Below are 22,939 nucleotides of genomic sequence, written 5' to 3' on the forward strand. Positions count from 1 at the left end.
CACTATAAGTTACTGGCCCACTAGTGACCAGGGGTAGAATTATAATAAACCCTTGATCAAGGTCTCTAAATATGAATTGGATTCAGTACAGTTTGCTTTTGCTAAAGTTTGAACCAACTTTCCCAAGATAACCTCGCCTTAATGAAAAGCTCAAGCTTCAAAGGATCTGACATCTCTGCGTTAACCTGAATGTGTTCTTTATATACACAGGGGAAGAGCAGGCTATAGCCACAACAGCCTGAGTAGTTATGTCAGAATCATAACATTAGTCAAAATCAAATCAAATGAACTGTTAAACAAAACGTATCTCATCCATCATGATGTGTTTATTGACAAATAAAGAACTTAACTGCAGTTCACTTTATTATATATAATATTTTATATCTTTATTGACAAGGAATTTCTCAAAGTTCAATTGTGTCACTTTAGAAAAAGAAAAACAACTAAACTATTTGACCTGCTTGGTTTCACATTAATGTATTAGTCTGGCAAAATGAAATGCCAACAAGAAAAGGTGATTTGAATGAGATTAAGATTAAGATAAGGACATATCAGTTTGTGTTGTACCTTTCATTGAATGTGGCAATGATACAATGTTTAATTTGTCCAACCGAAAAATAAATAATGTCTCAAGTACAAGGCAATCGAGCATGTTGTGGATCATTGGTGTAAAACACTTTTGAGAATCCCTGATATAGTATCCATGCAACATCAAGTAGCTAAATAGTTTTCAGACTTTTTCTCTGATTTGCTCTCTCTTAGCTCTGTTTCACATCTTTCCCGTCTTCCCCATCCCCTCCTCTTGAGTTTCCTTTAATGCCCCCCCCCCTCACCCCACCCCACCCTGTCCCACCCCACCCCCATTCCCTGACCCTTAACTCTCTCCGTCCTCTCACAAACGCTCTTTTCCACGCTCTTTTCTCTGCATGGCTGGGCTAATTGAGTATCTAAACAAACTAATTAATCATGGGCGTCCAGCGAAGACGGACAGGTCCAGAGAGGTGATGTTCATCAGACTGTCCCCCCCCCCCTCACCCATTTTGTTTCCTTAATCCCCACTTGCAGTTTATTTTGCTGAATGCGCACATCCACTCCCCCCCCCCCCCACACACACACACTACTCCCCCCTCACTCCCCTCAAATCCCTTCGCCACAGCCAAGGTTATACCCGTATACACACTCATTCACTATTTATGATTTTGCATAGGGGATAAGTGTCCCCCCACCCCTCCAACCCTCCCCCCTTTTCCTCTTCTCTTAGAGTCAGGGTATATCTGGGTACATTAATCAAAAATAATGAATAAAATGATCGGCCTGACAACGTTCATGTAGCGAAGCCTCTCCCTAGGTTTCCAGGGAGGATAAAACCGAGCAACTTTTATTCATCAACATTTCGCTGATTAATTGTTCCAAAGTGTCATCCGTACATTTACCTTTCATTTTAATAGTACTTTGGCCAACACTAACAATATCCCCTGTGACCACAGATTTATCGAGGGCCTCGGACCTATTTGAGAAAAAGGGGGAAAAAAAGGGATAGAGAGAGAGACTGATAGAAGAGGAGGTATAAGGAAAACAACATCCCCCTTTAACAATGCTTTGAATGCCGGAGACTGAGATTGGTGGTTAGATTTGCAGCTCGCGAACACTTAGTCTTCAGAATTGGCCTAATGGCAGTTTGGTAGCTACAGTGTCGGCCCCATGGAGCTCTCTCACTCACTTTCTCTCTCTCTCTCTCACTCACACACTATCTCTCTCTCTCACTCCCTCTCCTTCTTTCTCTTCTTCCCCTGATAAGGTGAGGCGGCTGCGGCAGAGTAAACCATTACGGGTGACAGTTTCACTTTTCTCCCCCTAATTACTTGTTCCTGCCCATGTGGCATTTCTTAGAAAAATTTGTTGAATAATGACCGGCATTAAAATGGAGGCTCTTAAGAATTTATATGCACCGGCTTAATTTATCATGTACGTTCTTTATCTCCTGTGTAGATTTATATCCCGGCGTGTCGCGGGGCCCTCTGCCTTGTGACAGGGGCCGTCATCTCCTTAAGGGCACGGCATGTATATCAGTGACCCCCCCCCCCCTCTCTCCTCCTCTTCCACACACACACACACACACACACACACACACACACACTGCTGCTCTCCATCAGAGGGTCTTGCTTTAGGCAGGTGGAGTGGAGACTGCTGGGAGCGCTTGTTTTTTCGTGTCGTTTGTCTGTTGAGCAGATTGGAGCGGTGTCATAGATTGCTGTTTAGGTTTAGGTGTGCTTTTTTTACAAGTGACTAATCCTCTGCACTCCAGGAAGGCTGCCATAGCTGGGGCTACACACATTTCACTTGTTCGGTTTGCTTATTGTTAGGATAGCTACTTTTGACATACAGCCATTGGGGGGGAAAAAACTATGGAAAAGACGCTTAACACTGAAAGACCAATGGCCCTGCTTTGACTTAGACCCAACTATGGAAGAATTTGAGTACTGCTTGACGGGTCACTTTTAGAAGACACAGATACACCTGTTTTTTATTTTTTTTGATACATGGCTCTGCTGTGGCATCAGAATGTCTTAACATGAGTGCTTTTTGGATGGTCAAACCACATCTGACCTCATCTACCCAGCATGCATCTGTTTGGCATCAGAATTTGGTGCAACCTCTCTCTATGAAAGTTTTTTTTTCCATTCACACATGTTTTACTATGTACAATGTATATTTAAAAATTAGTACGATAACTGATGCCGTCTGAGGAGAGATATTCAGAAAGTGTGTGTCAGAATCACCTCTCCCTTTTGGATGTGATCAGACGACGTATTGCACTAGTTTTGTTTCAAAATGGAGTGGTCATAAGCTACTGCATTCCTGTTTGCCCCCTCGTTTTTATTTTTATTTGTATTTGTCGCCCACAGCTTTAGCTTTAAATATATGTATGTCAAGTGTAAGTTGGATGTGTAACTGTTACGACCCGGCTCAAGGAAGCAACATAAAGTAGTCAAAACAAAGGTAAAGGTGTAAGAAAATGCCGTTTATTGTAACATAGGTTTAACAAAAAGGTGAACGGGAGCCATGCTGCTGGCCCTGGCTGGAGAGAGTGAGTCAATTAAGCTTCCAGCTTAAATAGGCAGCTCAGGTGGCAGTCAACGAGGTGAGGGAGGGGCTTCAGGAACTCTGCAAAACAAGGCACAGATCTGGCACATAACACCTCCCCCCTTAAAATGGTTGCTATGCAACCTAACAATCACCAAACTAGACTATGAATGAAATGGTGCTACTACGTGTAACGTTTACAACCTTGAAAATGGAGTCTGCAGGCGCAGCGACACCAATCCAGAGGTGGACGGCAAAAGAGGCAGGGATGTCTCCCACTGGAGACCGAATACACAGGATGCCATTCATGACCTTGAGAGAGCATCGGCAAGCACGTTGTCTCTTCCACGGATGTGCTTAATGTCCAGGTTAAAGCCCTGCAGGAACAAACTCCATCGCATCAGCCGGTGGTTGGAGTTCCTCATTCTGCTGATGAAGACGAGCGGGTTGTGGTCGGTGTAGACCACCAGGACCTGACTGGAAGAGACATACACATGAAAATGGTCGAGAGCAGAGATGAGGGCCAAGGCCTCTTTCTCGATGGTTGAATAATGCTTCTGATGAATGTCAAACTTCTTTGAGAAGTAGCAAACTGGATGCTCAACCCCTGACAGGTCATCTTGAAGCAGGGCAGCACCAACCCCAGCATCGCTAGCATCGACAGCTAGTTTAAATGGCCGGCCAAAGTCAGGGGCAGCAAGTACTGGGGCACTAGCCAAAAGGGCCTTCAGATTCTCAAATGCTAACTGACACATCTCTGTCCAAACAAAATGGACCTTTGGGCTAAGTAAGCTAGTCAAGGGGGCAGCCACAGTAGCAAAGTTCTTACAAAAACTCCGATAATAACCTGCCATACCAAGAAAACGTTTCAGCTCACGCCGAGAAGTAGGAACACTGAAACAGCGAATGGCCTCTACCTTAGCGCCGATAGGACAGACTTCCCCCCGCCCAACAACCTTCCCCAGGTAGGTCACAGTGGCCTGTCCAAACTCACACTTGGCAAGGTTCACAGTCAAATTGGCAGCAGCCAACCTACCAAACACTTCCTCCACCTGCGCTATGTGCCGAGCCCAGGTGGAGCTATAAATAACAATGTCGTCAAGGTACGCTTCACAATCTGCAACCCCTTTCAACACCAGATTAACAAGACGCTGGAATGTGGCAGGTGCATTTCACATTCCAAAAGCCATAACTGTATACTGACAGAAGTCATCTGGAGTCACAAAAGCAGAGATTTCCCGAGCTCTCTGGGTGAGAGGGACCTGCCAGTATCCTTTGAGGAGGTCTAGCTTGGTGACGAAAGCAGCAGACCCTACTCTGTCAATGCAATCATCTAGACGGGGAAGAGGATAGCAATCAGGCTTTGTGACAGAATTTACCTTGCGAAGATCAGTACAAAAACGAGGTGTGCGATCTGACTTATCAACCAGCAAACACGGGGAGCTCCATGGGCTAGCACTAGGCTCTGCAATGCCATGTTGCAACATGTAATCCACTTCTTTACTCATCAGCTGGCGTTTCTCAGGATTTACTCGGTAAGGGTGTTGCCTAATAGGTGCAGCATCCCCTACATCAATGTCATGCTGGAGAACATTTGTACAAGTAGGCACGTCAGAAAACAGGGCAGGATGTTTACAGATAACCTCAATAACATCAGACTGATGTGATGACTCTAAATAAGACAGATGGACCTTCAAGCTGGCTATGATTTCTGAGTTTGGAAGCCTACCATGAGAAACCCCACGTTCCACAACACCATCAATGTCTTTTTCGCCCACAGGAACCGAAGTGCTCAGCACAGCAACAGTCTTCACCCCTGAAGGCCCCGCCTGGCTCCTCTCACAGTACTGTTTCAACAGATTAACATGACAGAGACGTGTTTTACGCTTTCGCTCTGGAGTCTTTATCAAATAATCCAACTCCCCTACTTGACGCTCAATCACATATGGCCCGCTAAACCGAGCTTGCAAAGCAGACCCCATAATTGGCAGCAGCACCAACACCTTGTCCCCAGGAGAGAACGTTCGATGCTTGGCCTTTCTGTCATACCACCCCTTCATCTGTTCTTGGGCTTCCCCCAAGTTCTGCTTCGCCAGCTCACATGCCTTGTTAAGCTTTGACCTAAAATGACAAACAAAGTCAAGCAAATTTGTGGACACGGGCTGGTTTTCCAACCATCTCTCTTTCAACAGTTTCAAAGGGCCCCGTACCGTATGGCCGAACACCAGTTCAGCTGGACTAAAGCCGAGGGACTCCTGAGTGACCTCTCTAGCTGCAAAAAGGAGCAAAGGGGTTCCCTCATCCCAATCTTTCTCAAACTCCTTACAGTAGGCTCGCAACATGGACTTTAGGGTCTGATGAAACCGCTCTAGGGCTCCTTGAGACTCGGGATGGTAAGCAGACGAAGTGTGGTGCTCAATGGACAACTGCTGAAGAACTTGAGAAAACACACGGGACATGAAGTTAGACCCCTGGTCGGTCTGGATAACCCTGGGCAGGCCAAACACTGTAAAGAACTTAATAAGGGCCTTCGAAATGGCTGACGCGGTGATGCTACGTAGAGGGATAGCTTCAGGAAACCGGGTAGCTGTACACATAATTGTCAATAAGTACTGGTTACCTGATTTGGTGCGAGGAAGGGGACCAACACAATCAATCAAGATACGCTCAAAAGGCTCTCCTATGGCAGGGATGGGATGTAAAGGAGCTGGGGGAATCTTCTGGTTGGGTTTACCAATAGTTTGGCACACATGGCATGTCCTACAATGCTCAGCAACATCAGATTTCACACCAGGCCAAAAGAAATGTCTTAACACTCTGTCTAAAGTTTTCCTAATCCCCATATGACCAGCAAGACAGTGATCATGAGCCAACTGCAAGACATCCTGACGATAGACACTTGGCACCACCACTTGAAACACACTACCCCAGTCATCATGACAGGACAGTTTAGGAGAAGTCCACTTTCTCATTAACACACCATTGTTTACAAAATAGCAACCAGACACAGCTGTCATCTCATTATCAGAAACAACCTCGTCAAAAAGAGAAGCCAAGGTTGTATCTTTCCCCTGCTCACTCTTGAGCTCGTCACAGGAGGGAAACACTTTACCAAACCCCAACATGTCACCTTTAGCTAAAAATGTGTCAAACAGGGCAATATCGGAATCAGCTTCTTTGTCTTGTGTCTTCTTCTTTGACATAGCACGGGTAGTAACACAAACAGGAAATGCTTCTGGGTACTGCTTCTCAAGTTCATCTGGGCATTTGGACACTACAGGAACTGGAACAACCTCAGGAGCTGCAAGTACCCTACCACCAGCTAAGTCATTTCCCAAGATGAAAGACACCCCTTTAATTGGAATGCTTGGACACACAGCTACAGCTACCTCCCCAGACACGAGACCTGTTTCAAGGTTAAGGTTATGCATAGGCAGGGACAAATACCCACCCCCAAACCCTTGGACGAGGACATTAGAGCCCAACTCAGACTGGTCAGCAAACTGTAAACAGTCCTGTAGAATCAAAGACTGAAAAGCACCAGAATCTCGCCAAATCTTAATTGGTTGCTTGTTTAAAGGGTCAGCGACAAGAGAAACAAAACCATCCATGAGGAAAGCCGAAGAGCCAGCCAGCTCATTCTTTTGAGCGGGTTGGTCCAGGTTTTGGGTGAGGGCACACTTTTTCACCGCTTTTAGTAAGGCAACAGGCTTAGGGTTAAACTCTTGTTTCTTACTCAATACAGGACAATCGGCAACAAAGTGACCACCTTTCTTGCAATAAAAACAAGTCTTCTCTAAGGGAGTACTCACAGTAGCCGACCTTCTAGTGAAAGCTGTAGAAACCGGGGGAGGAGATTTTGAAAACCGAGGTCTATTAAAATCAGCCCTTCCTTTTCTCTCACCTTGGTCGTTATCAAAGTTTACCTTGGTTGTCAATACAAACTTGTCTGCTAAAACAGCAGCTTTCTCAAGAGAGGTTACTTCTTGCTGATTGAGGTAAGTACACACGGCACTAGGCAGACAATTTTTAAAGTCCTCCAGCAGCACTAATTGTCTAAGATCCTCCTTAGTTTCCGCTTTCTCCGATCTGCACCAAGAACTAAAACTGATCTCCTTCTCTCTCGCAAACTCTACATAAGTTTGGTCATCCTGTTTACTGAGGGCTCTAAACCGCTGGCGGTACGCCTCCGGAACAAGCTCATAAGTCCTTAGAATAGCGCTTTTAACTTCTTCATAGTCCTTGCTATCCTCAATGCTTAAAGCAGTGTAAGCATCTTGTGCTTTTCCCACCAACACGCTTTGCAAAAGTGATGTCCAGGCATGCATTGGCCACTCATTAACGGTGGCCACACGTTCAAAATGAGCGAAGTACCTCTCAACATGTTTCTCAGCAAATGGAGGTACTAGTCTAATGTGTCTTGCTACATTAAACTGAGACGAGGCAGCATTAGATGAGCTCAGAGTAGCCTGCCTAAACTCAAGGTCTCTAAGGAAACGCTCGTGCTCTAAGTGCATCTGCGTTTCTTTGAGGATACGCTCTTTTTCATTATCAATGCGCTCTCTTTCCTTATCCTCTAGTTCTTTTTCTTTGAGGATACGCTCCTTTTCTTTATCCTCTAGTTCTTTTTCTTTAACCTCTAGTTCTTTTTCTAGTTGCCGTTCTCGAAAAGCCAACTCCTTCATCCTAAACTCAAGCACAGCATCTGACATTTGAGGAAGAACAAGTTGTTGATATGCTGGCGAAGACGGTGGTTTTAGAACGCCTCTTTCTACTAGAATAGCCTTAAGTGCTTCTCTTAAACTATCTTTAAGGCGTTTATCACTGCTGGTAATCTCAATGTCATAACGACTGGCAAGGCTAAGGAGCTGTTCTTTAGAAAGCTGACATAGCAACTCCTCTGAGGGTGCGCTAATAAAGTCATCTAGCACTGTGGGTGCTGCCATAGTAGATAACTTCACTAGTCCGAAAAAAAAACAACAATGATTTTACACAAGGCTTCAACTTAACCAGTATGCACAGTGTACCCCTTATCCAATACTACAGCTAGTCACAAATCATCTCTACCAAATGTTTTTTTTTTTTCCCTTTAAACCAAGATCACAGAAATAGGCCTAGAACCCCCCCATCAACTACTAAGTAGCACAAAATATTACCCATCCAAAATCTATTACCCACAATAGAACCTGCTGGTAATCAAAACTAAGGCCACACAACCTCAGGAGAACTAGCCTACCAAGTCAAGTTACACACCACCACTTGACACATCCACAAGCTGTAGAAAAAAAACAAAGTTAGGATCCAGGACACGTTACCACAACTGTCCCCATAAAGCAATCACTAACTCAGCTAACCTTACAAATCACTTCACTGATGGGCACAGTGAGCAAGCCTCCGAGTACAAAAGATCATCAAAGCAAACCCCCTGGTACCTGCCTATCTTTATACTAAACCTAACTGTCTTCTTGAGGCGTACCGGGCTCGAAGCTCTAGACTTAACAACCAGCAAACGAACCGGCTCTGAAGCTCTAGGCCCCCACCCAGGATATCCCCGAAAATAAAAAAGGCAAAATAACAAATAGTGCACTGATGGAAGGACAGATTGCTCTGACCAGCTGGCACACTCCCTAACTAACCAGGGAGATCACTCACAACTTTAGATCAAAAGCACTCAGATTCAATACTCACCATACTCACCCTGAAAAACGCTACTCACAGCCACACTGCCAAAGTATACAAAGTTTGTCTAGGGGACAAAGAGAAACAAATTAACTCAACCAAAAAAAAACTCCAGATTGATCCCGGACGAGCCCCCAATATGTTACGACCCGGCTCAAGGAAGCAACATAAAGTAGTCAAAACAAAGGTAAAGGTGTAAGAAAATGCCGTTTATTGTAACATAGGTTTAACAAAAAGGTGAACGGGAGCCATGCTGCTGGCCCTGGCTGGAGAGAGTGAGTCAATTAAGCTTCCAGCTTAAATAGGCAGCTCAGGTGGCAGTCAACGAGGTGAGGGAGGGGCTTCAGGAACTCTGCAAAACAAGGCACAGATCTGGCACATAACAAACTTACTGACTAATAAAAGTGTAGGCCATGGGAAGGTGTGTCTGTGCGTACTCAAGTGTATTAGCAGTAAAAACAAGTTCAGTGTCGGTGCGTTTGTCCCTTTGACTCCTGTAGAGGACGTTGATGACTGATTTTTCACTGGGCTGCAGACATCAACATGGAACACAAATTTTAATAATATGAAATACTCAATAATTCAAATGCTACATATGCTTCCCCATTGGAATAAAATGGCTGGCACACATGTATAATACATGTTTGTATTTGTATGTGTGTATTATACCCCCCCACCTCCCTATTTAAAAATGCAGAGTTTTTTAAGTCAGGCATTAGGATGATTTATGTACAATATCAGGCCAAGCGTTTCTGAGAGTCTGGCCTGTATTACAGTTGTTTTTTACTATTTCCTTAGGGTAATTTACTACATGCTCTCCAGAGCATACCCACTTAGGACGTGTGTTTTTTTCTCCACTTTCAAGGACATCATGGTGGGCATATGAAATGCTCCAATGTGTGAATGGATGGTAGTGACCTACACATCTCTACATTCAGTGATCCCTCTTTAGAACTACTTTCTGATGCTTTAGTATTCTTCCCTAACTTTAGATAGTCCACACTGCATTTGTCAATTAAACACAAACGTGCACAGATGACTGATTTAAAGCTATAGTGTGTAAGTTATTACAACAACACTGTCAGTGCATCTAAGATAAGCCTTCTGTAATCACGCGTGGATTTTATACCTTCTGCTGTATGTCCAGTTTTTTTCTCAGCAGTAGAATCAACAATTGAAATATTGTTTGGGCAATTCTTGGTATGTATTTATTATGCCATAATTGGGGGGCAACAGCATTTTGTAAATGCAGCCAGATACTGAGAAATACAGAGAGAGTTTTTTGATGGCGTGAATGTTACGGACATTCATTTATAAGTTGAGGTAGAGCTTTTTCTTAACCATTTTATAAAGGGCTGCAACAAAAGTGTGTTTGTTAATTATGAATGAACCCACTCATTATTTGAGTGAGGGGTGTTACGGTAAATGGCAGACATGCAGGCAAGTAGGACCCAGATGCAGAAAGTTAAACTAGAAGATTATTTATTGTCCAAAAATGTAACAAAAAGGCCAACAGGCAAAAAGTCCAGGAGAACAGGAAACACAGAACATACACAGGACAGACTCACCAACAGGTACAATGCTCGGACAGGGAACAAAGAAACACTGGGAGTTATATACACACACACACAAGACAGGGTAGACAACGAGGGACAGGTGAAACACATTAGGGAAGGGAGCAGTAATCAAACAGGAGGGACACTTGACAGGACATGGGGAGGAACAAGACAGACATACCAAAATAAAACAGGAAACACCAAAACAAGACAGGACAAAGACAGACCATGAGAAGGGGAACGCCTTTAGTTAAAGTCCCAGTAACCAGTCATCCTACCATCGCACTAGACAGTGATAATAAAACATTTATTCATCCAAAATCACAGTGTCACCAAGGACACAATAGTCAAATAAAGGCTGACTTTATGTGTGGACCGATATGATTAATGTTTGTATGCTTGTTTTAATCAAATTGCTTAAATATCACTGCAGTATTTGTGGCTTCTTTTGGAGTGGGTTCAACAAGCAAGCAGTAAGTTATTCATCTCCTAAACTACTGATCCAAAATACCTACGTATTTTGATTTGTATAGTGTAAAACAAAGTCCACAACATCATAACATGTCAGCTACCCAGTGATCAAATATACATTTCTCAGGATAACTTCTGTTTATCAGATAATTGATATGATTTATACATGGATGAATCACCTTTTTTTCCCCACAGTGTATCTTAGTTCAAACAGTTCTGGAAATCCAGGCTCAACTGTGCAGTACATGCCCATATCAGGCACACATATGTAAATGATATAAGCCGTCCTCAGGTGAAACCCCAACACAATGTGCCCTATCCAATTAAAGAACCCCTCCAGTGGATACATGTGTCTCTGCGCTGAATGTGAGCTGTGATCCGATCAACCGCCATGTTTGGGCTTTTATACTCTGTGGGGCGACCCCGGGCTCCTTGGGCATCTCTATGCTAATGCATGTAAATGACATAACAGCTGACACACTTTATAGACATTAAAGTAGTGCACCCAGAAGATTTTCAGAACCTTACAACTTGCTTTTTTCCCCGAATGCCTTTGACAATCTTATATAAAAAAATGGCAGTATACAAAATGATATCCGGTTAATACATTTGGTTGATACAAAACTATAGCCCTCTAACCTTTGGCACCGGATCACAAACTCCTAACACTTGCTGTATGGCACACTAAACATACATTCATGACTTGTATTTAAAGGAAAATGTTATTCTACTGTCCTCTTTTATACAGATAACATCATGTGAATTGATCCTGAAAAGAATGACTGAGAAAACCATATAGCTAGTAACAATTAAATGCAGTGATACAAAGCCATTCATATGGAGGTACTATTTAGACCTACACACACACACACCCATACATACCCAATCACATGCACACACACACACACACACACACACTCCGTATGTATCAATCAGGTATGACAGCGCTTAAGTGTGAGGCTGTGACATGACAGGAGCTTCCTGCCAGGAGGCTTGTCTTTCTAATGACAGCCACTGCTCTGGAACGGAGACAATCTGGGAGGCAGGCACACACACACACACACACACACACACACACACACACACACACACACACACACACACACACACTCGGCCTTTGCCTCGATCTCTCTCTTTGATAACTATCACTGTCAAGGGGAGACAGAGCCCAATGTATGACAATTTGTTCATTATCATAGTGAATAGATTTTCACAGGCTCCCCCGCTATGTCTGCCACCGGCGGATAGATGAATATCAAACAGGCCCTCTCCTTTGTCCTAGGGGCCAAATTTAGGAAATAACATCTTATCCTACTCTCTCTCTCTTTCTTTCTCTCTCTCTCTCTCTGCCCCCCCTCTCTCTCTCTTCACCAGTAGAACCTGTGACACCTCAAGTACCCATCACTCAGCCCCAGTGTGCATGTGCAAAGTGAGAGGAGTAAAAGGTGTGTATTTCTATTGCAAAAATGGAGATTAAAAGGGAGGGGAAAAACACTGAAACCCTCTGTACGAAGAAGGCAAACTATTGAACAATAGCAATTGTATGTGCACTTGTTCTCTGTAGGAAGCCACTTCACAGTCAGCCAAGACATAATCATAAAAGTACTTGGAAGTACATGGACATTTGCCGTCCAGCCTCTGCTGTATAATATTCAAAATGGTCATGTCATATGTATGTTGTTTTTTCATTAATAGTGAGACAAAAGTGTAGAGAAAAAACTATTGATGTCTGTGAGATCGGAGTATTCCTTGGCTGGGAGCTGTAACTTTAGGTAATAACTTGAACTGATTCAAATTAACAATAGATCAAGTGTGATGAATGCTATATCTAACCCTTCTTCTCAAGTGTGTATAATCATTTTGAAATGAGTCCCCAGAATTTAGAAACAAATAAGATTCAAATCGCATACACATTAGAGTAGGCGATGTATTTGCCTACGTAGTTACTATCAATATTTTTTGTAACACATTTTTTAATTTTTCAGCACAACTATACCGGATTCTAACACACACACACACACACACACACACACACACACACACACACACACACACACACACACACACACACACACACACACACACGTAAAGACGGTTCAGACGTCCCTGGTTCTACACAGAAATGTCCTCTTTATTCCTCACTCCTTGTCCTTTTATCTTGTTTGTCGTCTTTCGTTGTTTTTAAGCTTATTGCTTATCTGCTCTCTTTCTTTCCCCATCTCTGTTTTGTATGTATGCCTGTTCTGTTGCTTTTCTGAGTATCACACTTATCTCATATATAAAATCCAGGCCAACAATCCATTATTACCTACAAAGTTCTCCTTTTTTTTTAGTATGAGATAATTTATGAAAATGACTTTTTGCTCATTTTGTTTAATATATGCACTTTTAACAATTAATAACCCAAGTGCTGGGAGATTTTCAAGTAAAGGCCATTAATTTGTATAAATCTGCCCGAGCTCTGACAGCGAGAGATTTTTTAAAACTGATGTGAGGGGAAAGTGAAATTATTCTCTTGCCTGGGGGTTAAATATGACTTTTCTCCAGGACTTATCCAGGACCGCTGGCTCCTCACTGACCTTGTCATTGATCTCCCTCTCTCCCCCCCACTCCTTCTCTCTCTTCTTTTCTATTCTTGCCATGTTATCTCTTTGCATTATTGTATTTTGTTCATTCGTCTGGCTGTGGGGGAGAGGGGTGTTTTGTTTGTGAGTGGCCCTCAAGGCCTTTTGGAACAGCTCCTTCTGAATCAAAATGGTCCACCATGGGGCTAAGGAAAGGTGTGCACACCCTACTGATAGAATAACCAGCTTTTGAGGCACTATGGTTGGATCTATCTATCTATCTATCTATCTATCTATCTATCTATCTATCTATCTATCTATCTATCTATCTATCTATCTATCTATCTATCTATCTATCTATCTATCTATCTATCTATCTATCTATCTATCTATCTATCCATGTAAATTATATTTTCCTGCGTTGGTGTTAGGGTTCAGGTTATGAAAAGTGCACCGTAGACAGACATCCAAACTATAAAAGACATAAGACTGCAACATTATTTAAAACACTGGCACTATAGATTCAGGGCTCAGCACAATGAATGTTGCAATGATGGGGGCGGGGGGGGGGGGGGGATTTGGGACACAGGTGCGGACCAAGGGGTGTCTGAAAGTTATCCCCGGAGGGGTAACCACTAAATCGCACAGGCGACTACAGGGGAGGGGGAGAAAACAAAAAGCACAAAGCTGTAAAGGGCCACACAGGCCATACCTTTTAATATAGCAAACTAGTGCAAGAACAAAACCACTGCTGCTAAGCAGCTGAACGGATAGATCAAAGTAAATCAGTTGACTTCCCAACACTAAACACAGAGAGCACTCAGAGACAATCTCTCACTACATCTGAAGGAGAGACAATGAGCAGCACAGAGCACTGGGGTCTCAGGGCAGATATAACCTCTTAACACCTGGGGCCTATCCGAAAACTTTTTTTTGCATAGGAAATTTCCTTTCCTATCGAGATGAACCGGAAGTACTCGGCGGATAGGTGATCCGAATTCTCCAAATGCTTAGGAAAGGCATAGGAAAGGAGCCTCGATTCATCCTTTAACCCTCCTTTAGCATAGGTTACTCCTGACCAACCTATGCTAAAGGAAAGGAGATAGTGGTATCCCATAATCCTTTACTGCGGCAAGATTTAAAGCAACAGGCCACCGCCGGAGTTTACCGACTCTACACGAATACGAGCGAGAGGTAAAACAGAAGAGAGGAGAGGAGAAGAGAGGAAGATTTAACTCGGCTAAAACAAAATACTCCCCCCCCCCCCCCACACACACACACAGGCTAAAGATAATAAAGAACTCATAAAAGACCAACATCATAATAGTTATTTTTGTAGCACATAATTTACACCATAAGAAAAGAAAATACCAACTTCACATTTAATGAAGTTACTGGGGGCAGTTCATTTCAACATCAACATAAGTGTAGCCTCTTTTTATTCCACATGTGAATTGGGATATATGGGAGTGATTCTCACTCTGTTGGCGACAACCTGATTAAAATCAATATGAAAAGAACGCATGGATCAAACGAGCGCTTGTTGTAGTCAATTTTCGGAGAATAGTGTAGTTTCACGATAGTGACTCACGTCAGCAATACTCGCCGTCGCGCAATGACGTCGGTTAGGAAAAGTGGAGTCGAATTCATTTGAAACAGCGCTGTCCTTTCCTATGTTCGATAGGAAGCACCTTTCATCTCTCCTTAACCCCGATGACGTTTAGGGGTTAAGGTATAGGAAAGGAGGCTTATAGGTTAGGAGATTGGACTTTTCGGATAGGCCCCTGGGCTCAATTAGCCAATCAGTGCCACACACACCTGATTGTGAATCAGTCACCCTTCTCACGGAGGCGACAGATTTCGTGCAGGGCTCACAGAATGTATTGATCAACAACTACTCAATATCTTTAACCTTCCTCTCGTGTTAGGGTCGCCACCGACCCGTTTTGGATTTCAAATGCATAAAAGAACCACTTACATTTTGTTTATTGCATCAAGATTTCTTGACTTTGTCAGGAACCTCCATTTCAACAAAATAAAAAAAATAAAAAATGTTTCACTTAATTATAAAATGCTCTGGTGGAAATTATAACACTGGTGGTGTTAGGGTCGTTTTCGACCCGGTTATAGAATAAGATGTAAAAAACAATAACTAGAGCCAAAACTGAAATCATAAGTGCACTGTCAGCCAACACAATGACAGTCAGCTCCTCTCCCAATCATGTGAACTCTGGGGAGGTTCTCATTTTGACTTTTTTCACCCTTATACCTGCATAAAAGCGAAACAAACAGACGGGCATATCCATACATGTGAGGCCAATTCAGTATAGAGTTGGTGACTTGCAGAGTGCACATCTCCTATTTGCAGTATTCAAAAATGAGGAGATATACAGTGAGCCAAGTTATGGATCATGTTTTTGGTCAAAATGGCCTCCTGATTCTAAAACTAAGTGGTGTAAGGTCTGCCGAAGCACTAAGGACAGAAAGATAAACGTATTGTGCTTTACCTGCAAGAAATATCTCTGCAAAGAACACTAAAAGTGTTGCTCTTTATCACACATCTGTACACACATACATACACATGCACACAGAGACTTTTACTCAGTTTTTTTTACTAGTTTTGGAACTAGTAATTGATTTCGATTGGTTTGATTTGTTGATTGGTTGTTGTGTATTTGACCTTACAAATCTATATTTTGTGTTGTGACTTTTTCTAGTTTTCATTGTGTGTTTGTATAATGCTGAAATAAAAGTTTTTTTGCTGTTTTCTGAAATAAATATATATGGGTCGTAATTGACCAGTAACACCATAGATGTTAAAAAGGTCAATAATATTAATATGAAAAAATAAATAAAACTAATTTAGTTAAGAAATGTGTTCTCATACCCCTCAGTGATAATCAGGTAACACAACAACCAAATATTTATTTATATGATTCTCTTGAGGTTCATTTTACAATTTTTTTTATTGAAATTAAGGCGCATACTGACAAAAAAAAGGCCCAACCGCCTACACCAAAAATATTAAAAACAATATTTTCATGGATAAGGAAGCCTAACAAGGTAACCAAGAGATGAGAAACAAACTGGATGATAGATAATTGTTTTTAGTGGTTTTTACAGCTGATTTCAGACACGGGTCGAAACCGACCCGCTAACACCATGGATGGTAACAGCAAGTTAAGACAGGAGGAAGGTTAACCCAAACTAAAGTGCTTCATTGCATTCATATCTATTCTAGTGTCCCAGTGTTGTGCGTATCTATAAGCCCGTTCAACCTGGCCTCTGCTGCTGATGGCGGATTTGTTATCTATGTAGAGCTCTTCATTCATCATGTATACGCCAACATTTCAAACAAGGCAAACTGCAACACTCGCTACGCCCTCCAAACGCCCACAATGTTCTAGGTCAAGGTCATGGATGCATTGCCTTCACCTCACTACAGGACATTTTATATCATATATATATATATATATATATATATATATATATATATATATATATATACATATATATATATATATATACATATATATATATACATATATATATATATATATATATACATATATATATACATATATATATATATATATATATACATATATATATATATATATATATATATATATATATACATATATACATATATATATATATATACATATATATATACATATATATATATATATATATATATATATATATATATATATATATATATATATATATATATATATTGTTTTATATTAAAAAAACAATAGACAATGCAAATAAAAAATAAATACAATTAAAAAAAACGACAGTCAGATTTTCTTTCTTGTTATATTGAAATATTCTGCATCCCTCTTTCGTCATTTTAGATGTTGATTATTGCAGACTAGTTTTGTGAGTTTGACCCTATTCACTTTAAGACAGTGCCATATTTATATTTAAAGCAATAGTGCGTAACTTTTTCATATACATGAATGCACATTACATTCAAGCTCATTGCCAAACGAGTTGACTCAAAGTCGCTTTATCAGTTCCCACAAAACTCTCAGTGTTTACGAACTGGTGTCGGAAATCCTTCTCACTCAGAATCACATAGTATGCAGTATTGGTTTACAGTTTTACAATTTAAAAACTAAATGCCCTAAAAAGACAGTGTTACACAATAGAACTTGCACTGCCCTCCAGTGCATCAACACTACTTTTTTTTCTTATTTCCACTTCCCCACTATCTGTCCATCTCCCTCCCTCCTTTCCTCCTCGCCCTCTCTGCTCACGGTAGTTTTTTAAGTTCAGGCTGCGAGAGCATGTCTTCATTAGCTGCATTAACATTCACGGGCTGTAGTAAATTCTGACAGTGAAAAGGTCCCCGTAACCTTTAGTTGTGCAGAAATTTACTTCCCAAGAAAATTACAGCTGGCACTGTCTTAATTAATGCCCGCTTTCTCCTCCGGAATAAACCCAGAGCCTGTCAGCTTGAGGTGGGAGAGAGAGAGAGAGAGAGAGAGAGAGAGAGAGAGAGAGAGAGAGAGAGAGAGAAAGAGAGAGTGGAGAGAATAGAAGGCAAAAGTGTGAAAAAGAGAAAATCAGCACAGAGAACGGAATAGGGGGAGAGATCCGAGTGGACTAAATGGTTTTACTTACACAGACTGGGGGCTGTGCATGGTAAGACGTGAGGCGCTGCATAGGAATAATAGAAGAAGTGGGGGGCATTTCACAATACTGCTGTTTGTTGTGGTGTGTATATGTGAGTGTTCTGGCTATTCCCCTATAAGTAGATTCAGTAGATTCAAATCTACACAATCTTCTGCACAACTCCCGTATTTCTTTCTTTCTCACTCTCTCTCTCTCTCTCTCTCTCTCTCTCTCTCTCTCTCTCTCTCTCTCTCTCTCTCTCTCATTCTTTGCCTTTTTGTCATCCAAAGTGGTATATGAGAGAGAGAGAGAGAGAGAGAGAGAGAGAGAGAGAGAGAGAGAGAGAGAGAGAGAGAGAGAGAGAGAGAGAGAGAAAAAAGGCGAGGGTGGTCTTTGGAGGAAACTAATACATATTTTATCCCGGGCTATCTCCTGGGTGCAGATGCTTGCTTTGTTCCAGGCCCTCCACGGCTAAAGAAGCACAGATCCATCTTCACACTGGGGAGGGCACAAGCATCCCAATCCTGTATACAGATTGGGACACAAACAAATTAGAATAAATACCAACATCCGTCTGTGTGGCAAATACATCCCTAATCAGTTAATGTATGTGTGTGTGTGTGTGGTGGGCTTTTATGTAGCTATAGTGTGTGTGTGTGTGTGTGTGTGTGTGTGTGTATCTGTGCCTGTGTGTGTGTGTAGGGGAGTGGGGGGGGGGGGGGGCACTCAGCGTCATGAGCATAGGTTCAAGGTTCAAGGTTTTTATTAGTCAGTGCGGTTACATGGCACAACTAGATTGGATTATCACATATATCGAACAAGACACTCGAACGGACCGTGTCACTTGTACATGGCCTTTCAGAAATCGGATAAATGTCCGATGCATGGCTGTCTCCACTATGCTAGGTGGCGCTGTAGCCCTTTCAACCATGCTTTCAACAAGTGGTTTTAGAGCCACGTCCGCTTCTCTTCCGTCAATAACCCATGGTGTAGCCTATCACGCGCAGGCACACAAGCACAGAACGAGAAGTCCGATATGCGAAATCCGATCCCTGTATACATGCAGAGAGAAAGCCGACAATGAACAAATTATCTAGGTGTTCTTATCCGACTTCTCTTGTCCGTTATTGTGCCAATTTGTGTCCGAAGTAGATCGGATAAAGGTGTTTACATGCAGTTTAAAAGTCCTGTTGAGGTCTTATTCGTTTAGTTATCCGATTATAAGTCTGCATGTAAACGCACTGAGTGTCTCAAGAGGGCAGGTTTCATTTTAGCATTGGGTTGACACATTAAAGCTATAGTGCGTAACTTTTTTTCAAATAAATGGATATCTGTTACATTCAAGCCATCGCCGAGCGAGTTGACACAAAGTCGATTAGGCCCAAATTCAGCTCCAAAAAACTCACTCAGTACCTCTCAGTATGGCAGCGTTTATAAACGTCTGTCAAAATCCAAAGAAGACCCCACAAAATGTTTCAGTTGTTGATTCTACTGATAAGAAAATACCAAGCCCCAACCTCAGCGATTTTTACCAACATCCAATAAGGAAGTGACCACAACTGTAATAACCGGAAGTGCCACTGGGGGGTGGTACCAAGACTGAGCCATTTTTCTTTGACTCACTTGTTAGACAGGCCGTTTTCAAAGTCTTATTAAACCTATATACAGCTTGGTCCACAAAACCATTTTGGTCTGTATGTTTAGGTCATATCTCCATGACAACACTGAGGGGGGTGAATTTTTTCGGACCACGCTAGTTTGTATTTTATCGGAGGTTAAAATGTATTGGCGCGATCTCTTGAGTGACAGCTCTCCGCCCGTTGTCCCTCACTTTGCCTCGGAGGTATACGTCGGCTATCTCCCTCCCCCCTCACAAAATGGCGTCACGCACAAACCAGGATTATTGGATGCTGTGTGAATAACTGAGGTCAGCCCGGATGCTACATCCATATTATTTACTATCTATGGAAAATACTTGTACGTACAGCAGAAGGTACAACATACATGCTTGATCGCCAAAGGATCACCTCAAGTCCAGTCACATACAGTGTTATTGTAATTACTCAGAATTTCTCATGGGGGGCAACATAACTTACACACTATAGCTTTAACATAAAGGTTAAAGCCACTGCAATGGTGGGAGCTCAGCAAGGTGGTACTGCCCACTTTAGGTGAAATTGTAAGGAAATATAAAGTTACAGGTTTGAAGGTTCGTTCTACCTCTTTTGGGAAGGAAGGGGGTGAGCTTCATATATCTGTTTTTCACGAGGCGGACAAATTGACCTCTTCTAAATATTGGGGGGGGACATATCCATTGCATCCCCCCTTAAATCTATAGGCCTAGTCCCTGGCCCGTAATTGTTCATGACGCCAGCCACTGTCAGGGGCTTGATCATCTTCCTTTCACTCATTCCAGTTATCTTTCTCTCTCTCTCCCTCTTTCTACCTTTCCCCAACCTGCACTCTCTCTCTCTCTCTCTCTCTCTCTCTCTCTCTCTCTCTCCGACCTTCCATCTCTACAGACGCTAATTAGAGAAGTGAGTTGCATCTCCGTTGATAGACAAATGTCAGCCGGAGTCTGCGGTCGCGTCGGTAATTGCCTGAAATCAAAGCTGTCGGGGGATATGGAGCCAAGATGGTGAGAAGACAAGACACAGTACACTCTGAGGGCTGTCCGTATACGCATCTACAAGTCAAATGTTTTATTTTTATTTTTAAACACAGACTTTGCAATACTGTCACAAAAAAGGGGAGATTGTTATGAGGCACTCATGTGTTGACAGACTACCATTGAGGGTTGTATTAAAATAACAAAAACTGGGATTTCTGAAATTAAGGCTTGTGAAGCCCCAATGGTCAGATGTGCCCTTGGAGTGAAATCCCCGTCCCCAGACTACCTCCCTGCGTTCCAATCCCCGTACTTCCCTACTATTTAGTATGCCAGAAAAAGATTTAGGATGTCCCAATACATGCACGTCAATTGTAGTATGCTGAAAATGCATAAATGCCCCACTTACTCCAAAAGCATTTTGGAGTATTTGAGTCTTTGTTCTTGACATTTCTCGACATAATGAGAAAAAAAAACTTCCTTCTCTGATTTGTTTTCTCCCCTGTGGCTCTAAAACTCTTCTGTACTTATATACAGTATGTAGTGTAGTAAAAAGAAAAAGTATGTGATTTGGAATGCAGGGCCTGTTTCTCATTCCCTTGACTCAATTGAACCTTTCCTGATCAGAAATGAATCAACCTGTTCTGTTTTCTACCAATGCTGTGCTTGTGGGCTTGGTAACATGTCGGCACAAAAACTGGGAAGGTTGTGCCTCTGGTTTAAACCTGCAGTGTGTAGACTTTTAGGTTTTATTTCCTAGCAGATTTTGTAGAAAGTAATTATAATATCCATAAGTACATTTAATTTAGTGCATAATACCTGAAAAAAAATGTTTGAATTATTTTTTTTCCCCTTAGAAAGGGTCTCATTTATGTCCATATTTCTGCATATTTTGGACCAAGGCCTAGTGCCGCCATCTTGAAAGTGTCATAGTTGGAATATCATCAGGTGCATTGTTTAAAATTTAGAATTGTTCTTGTCCTTGAAGGCCAGTGTAGCTTCTGTTATTATTCAAAAGGGTTGGGGTTACCCAGGGAGCGCTGCATTCTAGAACTTTGTAGAACTTTCTTGATGATGTCATATTACACACTGCACCTTTAAAACCTTATTTGATATATTATATAAAACATTTAACATAAAGACACTTGCAGTCAAACTAGTAGCAAAATGGCCTCACAAACACACCTCACCGAGAGAAACTTTCTAGTTAACACAGAAATCACCTGTAGGATCCACCATGAAAATCATTTTTGCCAAACCAAGTATGGACTTGTTGGTCACACAACATTGTGTGTATGTTTAATGTATGTATTTAGTAAGTTTGCAGTTTGGTGGTGCATCAAAGCAGTCATTCATTAGGGAAGATGCAACTTTATTTACTATGCTGTTATAATGAAAACCTAAATGCTACTTAGTCCTTATTAAATTACATTCTTGTGCAGTTTTCGTACGTTTGACAAATCCTGATGCTACCACTGTGATCACACTTGTCTAGATTGTAGGTGCAGGACATGGAGCTACCATGTGTGTTACAACAATGTAGCATCAATGTAGCAACAAAGCAATTCCGATGTCCCTCTGTGATAAGGAATGAGGCACAAACGTATATGCCGCATGTCCATGTTTTCTGCAGGGACTGTGGTTAATAAGCAGGCAGAGTAGGCATAGTCCATTGATCCTCGGCTACTCATGTCCCCTGAGCTACACACTTAAAACCCAAACTCTTTCAGGTGGTTATAATGGATTGGATTTATATAGCGCTTTTCAAGGCACTCAAAGACGCTTTACAGGGTTCCATTGAAATCCATTGCCATCGATGAGTGTGTGAGTATGAATGGGTACATTTGAATTAAAAAAATGGTTATATGAATGCTGTCCATACAAATAATACTTTTATATTTCCACTTTTAGAATCCCCTCGGTAAAGTATTTTAGAAACAAGTGATTCAAGTGTGCAGAAAACTTTATCCAAGCATACGTAGTGGTTTGATAAAGCGAGCATGAAGCCTTGATTTTTTTTGCAACCCACTTTTTTGTAACACATCATGCAATTTTTGGGCCGTCTAGATGTCAAGTTTATAGTTAGGACTTTTATTTTTTAACAAATGGGCCGCGAGCTTTGGATCTACTTGTTCAGCAGTCCACATTATGACACCTCTATTGGAGGAAAACACCCTGACGGCTCAGCAATGAATTCTCATGTGTCCTAATTATACAGGCTTGACTATCTGGCCTTAGTAAAAACCCATAGAGCCTCCTCTCTAAATAGAATCATCTTGAGCCACGTCATTCGATAACTTCTCATTTACAAAATAAAAGTCCACGTCTGCAAGTTTTGTGTCTGTCTTTAG

The sequence above is a fragment of the Ammodytes marinus genome, assembly GCF_949987685.1.
Source record: "Ammodytes marinus genome assembly, chromosome: 1".
Taxonomy (NCBI): domain Eukaryota; kingdom Metazoa; phylum Chordata; class Actinopteri; order Uranoscopiformes; family Ammodytidae; genus Ammodytes; species Ammodytes marinus.